Below are 17757 nucleotides of genomic sequence, written 5' to 3'. Positions count from 1 at the left end.
GCGTTGCTACATCTGATTAGCATAAAATTTTTACCCACCACTTCCATCTAACCATTTGCCTATAAGACGCCGAAAGGCTTGTTCGATGTGTCAAAATTTGATCGTCGCCATATAACTCATTCGTTTCGCAAGGCAAATAAAAATTAATCCATTATTTGTTTTTGTTGTTTGTCTGTAAGTTCCGGTACAACATTCATTCCGTGCCGTATCAAAGCAATAAATTTAGATTCATCCTTAAACAACGGAAGCAGACATGGCATGTATAAAGTTTTGAGTTATCGAGGAATGGTGTACAGAGCAAGTGCAAGTAGTGTCATTTTTAAGCATACATCAAGCTGACATTCAGCGTTTTTTTCTTCTTCTTCTGCGAAAAATCCACTTCGTGAAAGAACTATCTATACAAACTCCGTGTTCTGATGAGGTAAAACTGGTTCCTTATCAGTGATATAAGAAGGAAGTACAAGAGCATATTAATCGCGGAGAACAGGAGCAGTTCTCTTTTTTATATAGACATTATCCAGTGAGACATGGTCGCCTTGAATGCCAAGGTTTTCTTTAGACAGATGCTGGAAAATGGAAATGTTCGTACCATGAAAAGAATCCTTTGACGTGCTAGAAGGATTGTAGTCAATACTATCTAATGTTGGAATGGTTAAAACACCTCGACGAAGAGTTGCACGACATACATTTCGTCACTTTGATTTATCAAGTACTCAGAAAGAATTAAAGATATTTCCTTTACACATGTAGACGATATACAAATCCCTAGTGAATGCATTTATTTTATGAAATATTTTTTACGAGCTTTAGCATAAACGCTCAGTCCAACATGGAGAGGAAAGGGTTGCTCGCGATTGCCTTTGTGCCTTGCTGTTTTTGTTTCAATATCGCCTGCTTTCTCATGAAAGATATAAAATATAAGTTGGCTAATAGTTGAAGTTGGTTGACACTCTGCCATCAATGTCTTTTTCCAACTCACTTATAATGTCAGATCCTTCTGAAAGTAAACCATATTCTCTGCCAGACAGATGAGCTATTAGCCCTGGCCTCTGAAGAAGAATCATTTCTCAAAATCTTGTACTATAAACTTCTATATCTTGATTCAGGCTTCTTCATTATCGTCATTAACCGGGTTTTGTACAGTATGAAAAAAGATCGTTCATTTTGAATCGGCGGCTTCTTGGTAACACAAGAATTGCGTAGATGCGTCAAACTTCGCCTTTTTGTGTGATTCCAAACTATTCCCGCCGAAATATTACACGGAATTAACTCATTGTTACTTTCAACACAAATATTCGAGAATGGTGCAGTTGTAATTATTTCAACTTTTTCAAACACAGTTTTTTTTAGGTAGTCCCTTGGGGTTGAAAAATTTTCCTATACCAAATGTAAAAAAATAAGTATTAATTTATCGTGATAATCAAGCAATTGCTAAATTTCCCGTTCATATTCCACTACAATAGTATTCGAGAGTGCTTCCTGCTGAAGAACTCTACTTAGCACTCATAACACTCTCACGTTTTTCTTGGTTGTTACCATATAGAAACTGTTTAATCTAAAGAGTTGTGTAGTTACGGATAAATTACTTAAACAAAGACTCCTGTTTGTTAACACTCGAAGCTATCAAAGATGCATTTAGTTAGCGTCCTTGCTGCTCACTAGAGTTTACATACAGATTTGTGTATGATTATGTTCAAGTGTATAATTAGTAAAATTTTTCGGAATGTATCCTGTAAAACTTGCTATTGAACCCATTATATTCTAACCTCTGAAACAGTTTTACCTTAGTCCGGAGACTGGTGATGTGATCGAAGAGACAAATAAAGATTCTATTTTAAGTTCCATCGAGATATTCTCTTAGCCACTTAGACGGTGGAAAATATTTACGGTATAATCAGTCCTGTGTTCGTTACTAAATTAGTAACACTGGTCATCACAAGGCAACAAAACTGGGAGCTATTCAAATAATCTTTTCATATAAACTCACTGTATTCTTTGATTATCAAGTGCCATAAATTTCATACAGCAGAAAACGTCATTCATTTCAGAAATCTCTTGATGAAAATTTTTATACCCAAGTTCTTGAATGAAAAAGTAATCTGATATCATGGTAGCATTGTCTTGATAAGAATATCATATCACATATCGTAATTCTGACAACCTCTTCCCCTCTAATCTATTTACTAATATTCTTGGTGTGTCATTGCTGTCTTACTCGGAAGATTAAATCAAATCTTCATTCGCGTATCGCGTTTCAATTTCCTTTTTTCAAACATCCTTTGAATAGCTATTCATCTTGTGAAACCTTCGCCACAACGTTCCTGGCTTTGTTAGTTACACACCTTTCCTTTTGATATAAGCAGTGTAGGCCCTCTGTATTTCTTCAATAACTCAACACCAATACCAATACTATATATTCTAGTCCTCTGCATACAGTAAATAACTGCAAGAAAAGTTGACAAAGCACATGTGTTATGACATTCATTCAGCTATGTATACGTAAAAGGTGTTCAAATCCTACCTGCATCTGAGGAAATTTCTGAACTTTCGAAAGTTGTACCGCCCTTAGGAGGTCTTCACTTGAGTAATTTATAGGCACAATTCGATACATTATGTCAGGAAATGGTATAAAAGAACTTTGGGGTATCCTGTAGGCGTAAAAAACGTAAGTGAATATGCTGAATTGCCATAAAACTCAAGATCATTGAGAACTCACTTCTTGACTTTGCTCGGCTATCTTTACATGTAGTTATGAATAGATTCACAACCCTCTGAAGAGATGACACAATATAAGATCTGCGATCTTATTCAAAAATGTTTGGATGAGGAAATCAATATGCAACATTTACAAGAAATTGAAGCTGCATGAAAAAAAAAAGATATCGAGTAATTCTCAAAATTAAGACGGTGTCCTTTTTCAAACCGGTAAACTTTCGCTATAGTATATAATGAATTTCAGATTCGTGTTGCTGACCTGTGAGAAAACGTAGAGAACATTGACAAATTCAAATCCTCCAATAAGCATAATAAGAGTGTGCGATATGGCAGTCTGTACTGCATGCGAGCCAGAGATAATTTAAATTTATTTACTAAAAATTGGTGTGAGAGATACGTAGCGTTATCAATATAGCGTCTTGAAAAAGTGATGTAAGGGTGGAAAAGACACCTCGAAATATTTTATAGACGGAAGTTTAACTTTCAGACTAATCTAAAGTTTATCGCAGTATCTTTTACCTTATTTGGGCAGCAAGACGAACAAGTTCTTAGACACTATACCCAAGGGAGGAAATTCAGGGCTTCTGGTCCAAGATGTGGAAAACGATATCGAAAAATCTCAAAATTAAGACGATGACCTTTACCGAACCGGTAAACTTTGGCTGCAGTATATAGAGAAAGTCAGAATCGTATTGCTATTTATCCAGAAGGACTAGATCGAAGAAAGGACTAGAAACTTCATTTGTAGGCAATTAAAATATTCCTTCCGTTTATTCACCCAGCTGCTAATCTTTTAAATGGAAGATATCCACATCACTATACTCAAGGAAAGGAATCCTTGGAGGCAACTACGGTATCAGACGATTACAAGAAATTAACAACTCAAGGTACTTTCACAAGTTGCAGAAAAGGAGGCCTTCTGGTGCGAAGTAAAAGGGATATGATTATCGAACAGTGCTTAATGAGGCCACGAAATTTTACTTGGAGATTAACCCAACATCAGACACTACGTTAATAAGATTAACCCTTCTCTCCCAAATACTGTCACGATAACAGAAGTTCTATGGACCTTTGTGGGAAACAGTATGGCATCTGAGCGGCACGTTGAGTTAATGCCACTTTACTTGTGGGATAATATCTCATTCCGCATAAATGTCAAATCGACTGCGGTGAATATTGCAGAGTCTCTGTTGACTTGAGTTTTAAAATCCATTCGTAGAAAAAAGTGTCCTAATCATGGCAAGTCATAACTGTGTTAAGTACGTATATAAATTATGTTATGCGTTTTTTGCACCTTATATTTTATGAATATAAATTACAATTAGCCAGTGAAAGTGCCGATAGGCCAGAAAAGGCTTACGGGAAATATCTGCAACGATCGAATATAATTCTGCCATTTAAGCAACGACAAATTAGTCACAGTTGTTGAGAAACTTCAAATGAAGCAAACAGTTTTCGAAGGAGCAAAAGGTAGCTGTATATGTACAACAATAATGGAAGAAACTTCAAACGGGAAATGTTTGGCTGTTGATGGGTCTCATACAGATCTTTTAAGAATTTTGCTAGAAGACTTCATGAGCAGTTGCTGATTCTCTTAAGAGCACATACAAGCAGAACTGAAAGGAAAAGCAATGTAATCTTTAAATTTAAAAAAAAAAACTAACGTCGTTAAAAGACTGCTTTCACTTTTTTCATGCTGCAACAGACTGTGACACGACTTCACCTGTACACAGGAGAGAATAGTTGGAAGACTACAAGATCCATAAAAAAGCAAAATAATTGCGCAAGTTAGTCGGTCTTCCACAACCAAATCGCAATCCTGACAAAATAGTCTAGATAAGGAGTTATTCGCCTCTATGGAGAAGGAAGCATGTCCACTTTGGTGTAATCCATATCAGGTATAACAAGGAATTAGTTGCTAATCATTAGTATGGCCACTTTTCTCCCTACTAACACAGCAGGTGTACAGCATTAAAGTAGGAAGTACCTACAAGTACAAGAGAGAAATGGTCTAAGCGTGAAGCCAACTACTGAGGTTAGTGTATACGAATTCCAGGATCCACAATTTTAACATCAGCTCCAGCCGGATAAGCTTACGTACCTGTAGATGAAAAGTGACTACAAAATAGGAGTGAGAACGAGCCACATGTTAGAGTATAAAAGCCGATATGAAGTATTCAAGGTTTTGTGCATTCTGCCAAAGGAGTTCATGTACAAATGAATGATCGGTTGACAATCTGATATAGATGATGACGAACAACCAATATGTCACTGACATCGGCTTAATTGTTATCCAATTATTTATGATTATTATTTTGTAATAACGTTTCCGCCTTATAGAAAAAACAAAATGGTGATGAGGACTATTTGATGTAATTTAAAATGAAGGTATAAAGACAAGGTATAAAACAAAAAAGTGGTTTGCTGTTATGTTTACATATTTTAGAATCTTTTATCTCGAGCGGTTTTGGTACCCGAAGAAAAAACGAAACAGTAACAGGACACTTTTAATCTAACGAGCTATACCAATTCATTTAGTTATCACATTAACATATTATTCAATTGTATTACAATTCTTTCATGTTTGATTGTTTATCTGTTTAGATCTTGAACAGCAGATATTTGACTCCAAGGATCATGTTATCGGCAAGATAATTTAAAATTTTGTAACTACCGTTTAGTTTTCGTTCTACATAGAAGCAAAGTTCACTATAAGAACATCTTAATGAAGAACGATGTTTGGATATTCCGTGCATGCAAACATCCCATGTACATTTTTATCCAAGATGACGTCGTAAGGATGAAAGCTCTAATAGACGTCGAATCCAGATGGTTTCATTTTATTGTCCTAGGTTTCATACGACATTAGGGTAATCAATGTTTAGTGCTCAGCACCTTGTTCCTTTGCGGCCGGACCAAGCTGCTTATCAGAAAGAAGCCCACGAAGCTTAAGAATTTTCCGTAACAGTTATATTACACTTACGGTCGAAAGTTTGTAAAGGATTCACATGCAGGTTATTAGCCTGAATCCCTAGTAGGTGATCCCTAGGTAATTAGGTACCATTTAGAACCAGGCCCGCTTCTCTCGGCGTGTGAGACAAGTCCTGCCCATGAATTACTTAAGCTAGCGTAGTAAGCACTGATTCGCGCTACAAAGAAATATGCAGGCCTGGTAAAACAGGTGTGGAACAGAGACATCAACATTGTTATTAATTCACAGATTTTTTTTTTGTACTTAGGTTACATTGGGAGATATCCAGCTAAGTACACCTGAAACAAATAAAACTTCCTAGTCTCACTTATCACATCTTGGACCAGAAGCTCTGATACCCCCGTTGGGAATTGTGCTCGAGAACTCGTTCGTCTCGCTGCCCAAAAAAAGTAAAGAGAGTCCGATAAACTATCGATTAGCCTGAAGGTTAAACTTGCGTCTATATAAAATTTCGAGGTGTCTTTCGATACCTTGACTTCCTTCATCAGGATGCTATATTATCCAGATTATCAAGATGCTATATAACATCAGGATGACTCTTCCTTCTACGTGTGGGTTTTATAACACAAGTCAAGACATACGCTGCAATATTCACCTCAGTCGAATTGATATTCTTGCGCAATGAGGTGTTATCACACAAGGAAGTCTCTTTAGCTCAACGTGCTGCTCAGATAATAAACGGTTTCCCAAAAAAGTCCTGTATAACTTCTGTTATCGTAACAGTATCGGGGAATGAAGGATTAATCTTGCTAACGTAGTGTGTGACGTTGAGTTAATCCACCATAAAATTTCGTGTCTTTCATTAAGTTCTGTTCGATAATCATATCACTTGGAACTTCGCTCCAGAAAAACTCTTTTTCTGCGAATTTTGATTGTTCCTTGAAGAGTTAATTTCTTGTAATCCGCTGATACCGTTGTTGCCTCCAAGGCCTCCATCTCCTTATATAGTGATGTGCAAATATTTCATAGAAAAGATGACTAGCTGCTTGAGAAAAGAGAAGCATTAATTTAATTGCCTACAATTGAAGTTTTTAGTCACATGTTCGATCCAATCCCTTCGGATGAATAGCAATACGAATCTGACCTTCTCAATATACTGCAGCCAAAGTTTACCGCTTAGGTATAGGTCATCATCGTTTTAATTTGGGGATTTCCTCGATATCGATTTTTTTTCATGAAGCTTCATTTTTTTGTAAATGTGCATATTGATTTCCTTATCCAGACATTGTTAACTAAGATCGCTGATCCTAGATTTTGTCCTCTCCTCAGAGGATTGTAAATGTCTTCATAACCACATGTAAAGGTCGCCGAGCAAAGTCTAGAAGTGACTTTTCAATGATCTTGAGTAGGCATGGCCATTAAGCATTATCACTAATGTTGTCTTAGCGTATATGATACCCCAAAGTAGAAATTGCTTAAGTGAAAACCTCCTAAAGGCGGTACAACTTTGGACAGTTCAGGAATTTCTTAAGGTGCTAGTACGAATTGTACACCTTCCAGTATAAAAGCTGATCTAATGACATAACATGTTCTCTGTCCACTTTTCTTGCACTTATTTACTGTATGCAATATATAGTTAAGATACTTGATATTAATTACTGATGAATTACAGAGGGCCTACACTTCTTATATCAAAAGGTGAGCTGTGTATCTCATTATTCCACAGTAGTTCTGACGAAGCTTTCGCAGATGAATAGCTATCCAAAGGTTGATTGACAAAAGGAAATCGACACGTGAGACGCGAGCGAAGACTTGATTAAATCTTCCGAGTAAGACAGTATTGACACACCAAGAACATTAGTATATACTGTAGCATTAGAGGCGAGGAGGATATCTGAATTACGAAATATGATACGATATTCTTATCAAGGCATTGCTACCGTGATATCAGATTACTTTTTCATTCAATAACTTGGATATGGAGAATTTACATCAACGGACTTCTGAAATGAATGTCTTTTTCTGCTCTATAAAATGTATGGCAGTTAGTTACTATTAAAAGCTTACAGTGAAATTATATGAAAAGATTATTTGATTAGCCCAAACTATGGTTGTTTTGTGATAACCTGTTTTAGTAAGTTAGTAGCGAACACAGGATTGACTATACCGTAAATATTTTCCACCTAACCGTCTAAGATAAGATCTCAAAAAAACTTAAAATCGATTCTATACTTGTCTCATCGATCCTGATCTCCGAACTCAGGCCCAAAGTAAGGCTCTTTCGGAGGTTAGAGTATAATGGGATCCGTTGAAAGATTTACAGAATACAATCGCAAGAATTGAATTTCTCAATCTTCTCAACGTTTTCTCACCGGTGAGTGAATTTCTGGTACGCTTCTGCTCAGGAGCAGACTGGACTCAGGAGCACCTTTCATAACTCAGACGGAAAGATAAACAAGAAAAATTTCTGTAATCATATTTATTAAATTCAACACTACCTGATCTCTCTGACGTGAATAGAGTATGTGTATATCTTCTCCTCCTAATCGTCTAAGAGAAGATCTCAAAAGATCTTAAAATCGATTCTTTATTTCTCTCATCGATCCTGATCACCGGTCTCATGCCCAAAGTAATTATGTTTCGGAGGTTGAAATATAATGGGTTCCATAGAAAATTTAACAGGATACAGTCGGGAAAATATTAATAATTGACCGGAACCTAGAGAATCCTACAAAACTTTGTATCCAAGTCCTAGTGAGCAGCAAAGAATCTAATTAAATTCACATTTAATAGCCCCGAGTGTCAAGACACAGGAGACTTTGTTTAAATCATAGATACTTAAGAACACAACTCTTTTGATTAAACAGTTTCTATCAGGCTAACGATAAGAAAAGGAGAGCGCGTTATGAGTGCTAAGTAGATTTCTTCAGCATGAAGCACTCTCAGATAGTATTGTAGTGGCATTTAAACGGTAAGTATAGCTATTGCTTATTATCATTCATAATTTCTTAATTATTTTTTTTTTTACATTTGGTGTCACAATAGTTTTCAATCCCAAGGAACCTCCTAAAAACAAGCCGCTGTACATTCCCAAAGTTATAGAGGTCGCTTACTTTCTTGATTAATATCGCTTTTGAAACAATGTGGTATACTATTACTTTTAAGTCAATTGACATCCCTGCTAATGTTCTCAAATTGAGGTGATTTCTAACGTTTCAGATGCATATCATCAAAATCATTATCATTATATGACATTTTGTTTTCGAAATCAGCCTATTAATTTCTGGTCCCGCTGTCATCCATTTGACAAGAGCATTGAAGTTGTGTAGGGGACCAATTGCCCCGCCATCTCTTTTATAATTTTGTTATTCTGTTTTTGTGCCGAACTATAGCTATTGCAGACAAAAGTTTTGATGTCTCTCTTATCACAAAGTAACCCATTTCAAAAGCATTCATAATCTCTGGACGTGTTTCTTCAAATTCCTAAAATCAAAAATGCGAACGGGAATCCAACGGGTGGTTCATTGCGAAAAACCATTCTGCAATTGCTTTTAGAGTTTCAACGTAGAGCTTCAAATTCCTTTGACGTATGGCTCTGATGTAAATTAAGAGTAAAATCACGTTACGGTAATACATTAACCGAAACTTAAACGTTGATTCCTTTCACTGTACTCGTCATTGAAAGATAGCGCTGACGGAGAATTCTGATATGCATCACGCAGCAAGTTATGTAAAAGTGTCAGAGTAATCTGATGAGCAAAACGATCTTTTGTAATGTGAGTTACTTTCAATAAACTGTCAGCGGTTCCTGGTGTTGCTACCTCTAACTTGCATAAAATTTCTACCCACCCCTTCCATCTAACCATTTGCCTATAAGATGCAGAAAGGCTTGTTCGATGTGTCAGAATTTGATCTCCGCCATATAACTCATTCGTTTCCCAAGACAAATACGTAGTAATTAATCCATTATTTGACTTTTGTTGAGTTTGTCTGTAAGTTCTGGTACAACAATCATTCCGTACCGTATAAAAGTAATAAATTTAGATTCTTCCTTAAACCAAGGAAGCAGACAGCATTTACTTGACATGTGCAAAGTTTTGAGTTTTCGAGGCATGGTGTACAGAGCAAGTGCAAGAAGTGTCATTTTTAAGCATGCATCAAGCCAACACTCAGCGTTTTTCTTCTTCTTCTGCGAAAAATCCACTTCGTGAAAGAACTATCTGTACAAACTGCGGGTACTGTTGAGGTAAAATTGGTTCCTTATCAGTGATATAAGCAGGAGGTACTAGAGCATATTTATCGGGGAGAAGGGAGCAGTTCTCTTTTTTATATAGACATTATCCAGTGAGACATCGTCACCTTGAATGCCAAGGTTATCCTTAGACAGATGCTGGAAAATGGAAATGTTCGTACCATGAAAAGAATACTTTCATGTGCAAGAAGGATTGTAGTCAATATTATCTAATGTTGGAATGGTCAGAATCCCTAGTGAATGCAATTGTTTTATGAAACATTTTTTACGAGTTTTAGCATAAAATCTCAGTCCAACATGGAGAGGAAGGGTACCGCGATTGCGTTTGTACCTTGCTGCTTTTTTTTTTTAAATATCGCTTGCTTTCTGATGGAAGTTATAAAATATAAGTTTGCTAATAGTTGAAGTTGGTTGACATACGCTGTTATCAGGGTGGCAGTTGAACCATAAGGTAACATATTAACGGCAGCTGCTATTAGTGAAGGACAAACAGAATCTTCCTGGCAGAGATTCTCAAATTTTCCTGCAAAAAGACTTGTGGTTTACCATATCCTTTCGAAGCATCTTAACAACACGGCTTAGTGCCATAGCATCTTCATCAATGTCTTTCTCTAACACACTTCAGATCCTTCTGAATGTAAACCATATTTTCTGTCAGACACATGAGCTATTAGCTCTAGCTTTTGACGAGAATCCTTTCAGAAAATCTTGTACTATGAACTTGTATATCTTGATTCAGTCATCTTCATTATCGTCATTAACCGTGTTTTGTACAGTATAAAAAAATTGCTCATTATGAATCGGTTGCTTCTTGGTAACACAAGAATTGCGCAGCTGCCTCAATCTTCGTCTTTTTGTGTGATTGCAAACTATTCCCGCCGAAACATTAAACGGGTTTTACTCATTGTTACTTTCAACACAAATACTTCGAGAATAGTGCAGTTGTGATTATTCCAAGTTTTTCAAACACTTAGTTTTTTTTAGGTAGTCCCTTTGGTTTGAAAAAGGTTGTTATACGATATGTAAAAAAAAATAGTAATAATTTATCATGATAAGCAATTGCTATACTTCCCATTCATATGCAACTACAATACTAATCGAGAGTGCTTCCTGTTGAAGAAATCTACTTAGCACTCATAACACTCTCACGTTTTTCTTGATCGTTACCTGATGGAAACTGTTTAATCACGAAGTGGATTTTTCGCAGAAGAAGAAGAAAAAACGCTGAGTGTTGGCTTGATGCATGCTTAAAAATGACACTACTTGCACTTGCTCTGTACACCATGCCTCGAAAACTCAAAACTTTGCACAAGTCAAGTAAATGCTGTCTGCTTCCTTGGTTTAAGGAAGAATCTAAATTTATTACTTTGATACGGTACGGAATGATTGTTGTACCACAACTTACAGACAAACTCAACAAAAGTCAAATAATGGATTAATTACTACGTATTTGTCTTGGGAAACGAATGAGTTATATGGCGGAGATCAAATTCTGACACATCGAACAAGCCTTTCTGCATCTTATAGGCAAATGGTTAGATGGAAGGGGTGGGTAGAAATTTTATGCAAGTTAGAGGTAGCAACACCAGGAACCGCTGACAGTTTATTGAAAGTAACTCACATTACAAAAGATCGTTTTGCTCATCAGATTACTCTGACACTTTTACATAACTTGCTGCGTGATGCATATCAGAATTCTCCGTCAGCGCTATCTTTCAATGACGAGTACAGTGAAAGGAATCAACGTTTAAGTTTCGGTTAATGTATTACCGTAACGTGATTTTACTCTTAATTTACATCAGAGCCATACGTCAAAGGAATTTGAAGCTCTACGTTGAAACTCTAAAAGCAAGAGACATCAAAACTTTTGTCTGCAATAGCTATAGTTCGGCACAAAAACAGAATAACAAAATTATAAAAGGGGATGGCGGGGCAATTGGTCCCCTACACAACTTCAATGCTCTTGTCAAATGGATGACAGCGGGACCAGAAATTAATAGGCTGATTTCGAAAACAAAATGTCATATAATGATAACGATTTTGATAATAAGCACCATGAACATTATTTGTAGATGCAAGAAAAATTTAATTCGGCTGTTGGAAGGATGAAAGAAGTCTTCGTCGAATTTGTGGAATCCGTTTGAAGAATATAGTGGAATTGTTAATGTTGCTTCCAGAATCATCAATAGCGGTGATATACGGTAAATGAATCCCTATATTCAGCAGAAGAAAAATGGTCTAATATGTACAAGGAATTTGTGCAAGAAGATAAGTAGAATGGACCAAGCAATTCTTTTCTCTTATGAAAAAATCTTCTCTAGTGCTTCATTCTTCCCTTTAAAAGAACAACACAAACAGAAATAAAATAAAATTACTTTAGATGGACGTTGACCTATTCTCTCGCCTACTACCCGTCATTCACTATACTTGGATAATTTTTTTCTGCACGAGAATCAACATATTCCACAGTCTCTCTACCATAATTCACAATCCTCAAAGCCGGATTTAGTTATGCATCTAGAGAGTGAAGCCAACATCAAAGTAGAACACTTTCCTAATTCTTGTGATGTTTTATTATTTGATAGAGATTTTTAGTTCACATTTTGCAACCGGCATCAGTAGAACATTTTATGTTTCTTTCTAGTGCAATTTCTTAAAATATGCTCAAAGAGAATAGGACACATTCCATGCAAAAGCGAGTGGATTTGAAATAGGTTATATACTCTACAGAGAGCATAAAATCATCCACAAGAGAAAGCAGGGGTGTAGCAATAAGGACAAAACTAACACGAACTACACCATTTCCTAGGAAGTGGAACGTTTCCTTCGTAACCACGAAATTAAAGAACTGATTGTTTTTCTTGTAAAGTATAAGTGTTAAATGAAAGGAAGTAACATTGAGGTAGCAACGAGGAATGGATATAATAAAGAAACTTCAAGAAATCTTCCAACATTTTAAAATAAGTCATCTGGAAATCATTTAGAAGAGCTGATAGTCGGTTCATGTTATATTCCTTTGATGCAACATTAAATGGACACAAGAAGATCTTCCGGCACCAATAAACATCATCGAATTTTCCCAATTCATCATATTTCAAATGCATAAGGAGAAGAAAAATCTACTACGTTAAGAGACTTCCACGCGTTTGCAAGATGTGATACAGTGTCATACTTTCTCGGAAATGGAAATATATCAGCATGGGAAACAAGGCTTTTGTATACAGAGGTGACCACAGCTTTCCTAACAATTTCACACCCTGTAATCCACATAAGCGAAGATTGTTTTAATTCACTGCCACGATATGTTGTTCTAATATATTGAATAACAAGTGAAACATTTCAAGTTAATGAATCCCAGCGAGAAATCCTCCAACTTGTCATGCGTTGTTTTTTCAGACCAAACGTGCAACATACCAAACTAGACAAATCCGGGCCAGGCAATAATGAATACAGCATATATTCCTTCACCAGAAAACTGGGGATGGACTGACAATGGAAGGGAATTCGATTCCACTTGTATACGAAGCATGTAGAATATTCTTCTTGAAAGTGCCTGCAATCACATGTACCACAATATGTTGTTGCAGAAGTGCAAGCGCCCCGTGTTGTTTTTTTGTGTTCTGTGGGTAGGGGAGCTTGTGTAAAGGTGATGGAACCTTCGAATTTTTGGCACGCCATTTGCACCCTAAACTACTAATTAAAAATCGAACATCCCCGTCCATCCTCAAAATTATTTCTTTAATCACCACATCACTCAGAGATTGCTTTCATCCCTGATTAATATCTCTTTTGAGACAATGTAGAATACAATTACAATCAAGTCAAGAGACATCCGAGCTAATGTTCTCATGTAAGGTGGTTTCTTAATTTACAGATGCACATTACAAAAAGCTTCACCATCTCAGGGATGCCTGCCCTATCGCAAGTGACATCACTTGTCCATCATTTTAACACCCTTACCCTTCACTAATTTTACGAAAGCAATAACTTACGAACTCACCGTGATATTCCTTTTTTCTCAGCTAAGACTTCTAGTTTAGCACGTCACTGGATTTCGCACGTCACTCGAATATTTCGAATTTGCAAATCCTAACGTACATATGAACTACTATTGTTTTCCCATTTCAATGCACCCGATCTCGTCGATTGTACCAACTATATCTCAATCCTGACAAAATAGTCAAGATTAGATATTTCTTATTCGCCTGTATGCAGAAGGAAGCATATCCACTTTGGTATAAGCCATATCAGGTATAACAAAGAATTAGTTACTTAGCGTCAATATGATTACTTTTCCCCCTACTAACACGGCAGCTGTGCAGCCTTGAAATAGGAAATATTTCTAAGTCCGAGCGAATTGGTCTAGGCATGAACCCAATTAAATGAGGTTAGTGTATGCGAATTCCAGGACACACACAGCTACCATCAGCTCCAGCCGAATAAGCTTACTTAAATTTAGATAGAAAGTGACTGCAAGAAAGGAATGTGAACGAACCACATCTAAGCGTAAAAGAACCGTTATTAAGAATTCAAGGTTTTGTTAATTGTGCCAAAAGAATTCATATACAAATGGCAGATCGGAAGACAATCTCATATAGGTGATGATGAAAAACCGGTGTAGAAAAGCAATATGTCATTGACAACGGCTTAATTGTTGATTCGATCAGTTATGGTTATAATATTGCAATAACGTCCACGCTTTACAGACATAACATAATGGACATGAAGACGATAATGATGTAATTATAAATGAAGGTAAAAAGACAAGGTATAAAACATGAATATGGTTTGTTTTTATTTTTACATATTTTGGAATCCTTTAACACGAGCGGCTTTGGTAACCGAAGAGGAAACCTTAGCATTACACAATTTAATTTAACGAGCTAAACCAATTTATTTATATGTCAAATTTGCGTACTACAGTATCATTCAATTGTATGGTTATAACATTTGTTTCTTGTTTAATTGTTTATCATTTAAGATGTTCAACAGCAGATAATTGACCCCAAGGTCCTGCGATCTGCAAGGACCCTTAAAATTGTGTAACTACCGTTTAGGTTTCTTCTCTCCTACAAAGAATCAAAGTTTAACACTCTTAATAAACTACAATGTTTGAATATTCCGTACAAGCAACCACTCCATGTTCGTTTTATACAAGTCTGGGTGTAAAAATGAAAACTACTACACATCGATCCCAGTTGGTTTCACCTTACTGCCCTAGGTTTTATGCTTCATAAAGATAATCAATACTTACTGCTGTGCACGTTTTTCTTTTGCGACAGTACCAAGCTGTTTTCCAAACAGAAGCCCACAAAGCTTAACAATTTTCTGTAACAGTTTTATTACACTTATGGTCGTAAGCTTGAAAGAATTCACATGCATTTTTTTGACCTTGAACTCTTTTACTAGATCCTTAGGGAATTAGTTACGTGATCACTTTTTAAAACCGTGGTTTGTAAGACAAGTCCTAACGATTATTTAGAAAAGGTAGCGGTGTAAAACACTGATTCGCGTTACAAAGAAGTTATACAGGCCTGAGAAACAGGTGTAGAACAGAGACATCAACAAAGTTATATATTCACAGATTTTTTTTAACTAGGTTATATTATGAGATTTCCAGTTAAGTACACCTGAAAGATATAAAACTAACTAGGCTCACTTCCCTCATCTTGAACAAGAAGCCATGAATTTCCCCCCTCGTTAATAGTGTTTGAGAAATTACTCTCGCTGAGCAAGAAAAGTAAGAGACAGCGATAAACTTTCTACTAGCCTGAAATTCAAACTTGCGTCCTTAAAAAATTTCGAGGCGTCTTTTCAACCTTGACTCACTTAAACACGATGGTATATTGATAAGCCTAAGTATCTCTCACACTAATCTTTCATCTTAAAGAACCCTAAAATCTTATAGAAACTTAAAATATCAATAGCTCGCACGGTTCCTCTTGCAGCACAAACTGCCATAATCACACAGTCTTATTAAGGTTATTGTAAGAATTGAATTTCTCAATCTTCTCAACGTTTTCTCACCGGTGAGTGAATTTCTGGTACGCTTCTGCTCAGAAGCAGACTAGTGCACAAACTCAGGTTATCGACACCTTTCATATCTCAGACGGAAAGATAAACAATAAAAATTTCTGTAATCATATTTATTAAATTCAACACTACCTGATCTCGCTGACGTGAATACAGTATGCGTGACTCGCCACCGAGTCAGAGGTATCTTCTCAAAAGCAGAAAGCTACTCCAAAAAATATACCCCATTAGTCGCCAGCAGTTGAGGCTTACGAAGTTTACTCATCTCTAACACAGAACCTGACTGTCATTTCGCCTGGTATGTTTGTGAGTATAACATGGCCGTTGACCAGAGCCATCCTAAATCACCAAGTAAATTCCTTTACAAAAATAAAAGCACCAAATCGTCTGTAGAATTCTGCATAGATTTTCGCTGGATATAGAGGAATATCATGACAAACTGCCTACAGTCCAGCTAAGAGCCGTTAACATTGGTAAGAAGAAATTCGAAACACACAGATATGTAATAAGATCTATACTTCAGACTGTTTTTAGAGAACATTGTATTACCAAGAGCAGACATCGCGAAACATTTCGACAGCATTTTACTAAGAGTAGGTGTCGGGATACGTGTTGTTCCCTTATCAAAACAAATGCAAGCATTAAGCATGCACCACAACCAGCCAGATCTATTTTTATTTGATAAGAAGCGTAGTGATATTAGGACTTTTCACTTGCAACTCACACGCTGTAATAGACTAAAATCTTTTGAAACTTTACTTTTATCTTGCAAAAAAATTCAATATTATTTACAAGGCCGCCGGCTGCGGCTTTCTGTAGAAATAATGGTATTACTAATCATAGATATCAGGATGCATTTAGATAAAAAGATAATAACAGTAGATGTCGAGATCCGCTATGATACTTTAATTAAAACGAGTGGAATCAGTTAGCATGCATTACAACCGACTTAGCGGATGGGTTGAAATGGAAAAAATACGGCAGGTCATATTGTCCTTAATACTTGCAAATTCGAAATATTCGAGTTTAAACTCAGTGACGTGCGGAATAAGAGTCTAAAGCTGATAAAGAAGGAATATCACGGTGAGCTCTAATAGTATTCTTTTCGTATTACAAGTAAAGAGAAAGCGCGTAAAAAAGATGGGCATTTTGCGGATTACTTGCAATAGGGCAGGCATACCTGAGCTGTTGGTACTTTATGTAATATGCATATGAAACGTTAGAAATCACCTCAATTTGAGAACATTAGCAGGGATGTCAATTGACTTAAAAGTAATAGTATACCACATTGTTTCAAAAGCGATATTAATCAAGAAAGTAAGCGACCTCTATAACTTTGGGAATGTACAGCGGCTTGTTTTTAGGAGGTTCCTTGGGATTGAAAACTATTGTGACACCAAATGTAAAAAAAAAAAAATAATTAATAAATTATGAATGATAATAAGCAATAGCTATACTTACCGTTTGAATGCCACTACAATACTATCTGAGAGTGCTTCATGCTGAAGAAATCTACTTAGCACTCATAACGCGCTCTCCTTTTCTTATCGTTAGCCTGATAGAAACTGTTTAATCAAAAGAGTTGTGTTCTTAAGTATCTATGATTTAAACAAAGTCTCCTGTGTCTTGACACTCGGGGCTATTAAATGTGAATTTAATTAGATTCTTTGCTGCTCACTAGGACTTGGATACAAAGTTTTGTAGGATTCTCTAGGTTCCGGTCAATTATTAATATTTTCCCGACTGTATCCTGTTAAATTTTCTATGGAACCCATTATATTTCAACCTCCGAAACATAATTACTTTGGGCATGAGACCGGTGATC

This window comes from Thermobia domestica, chromosome 7, assembly GCF_964235325.1.
Source record: "Thermobia domestica chromosome 7, izTheDome1.hap1.1, whole genome shotgun sequence".
In the NCBI taxonomy this organism is placed as follows: Eukaryota; Metazoa; Arthropoda; class Insecta; order Zygentoma; family Lepismatidae; genus Thermobia; species Thermobia domestica.
This window is presented reverse-complemented; position numbering follows the sequence as displayed.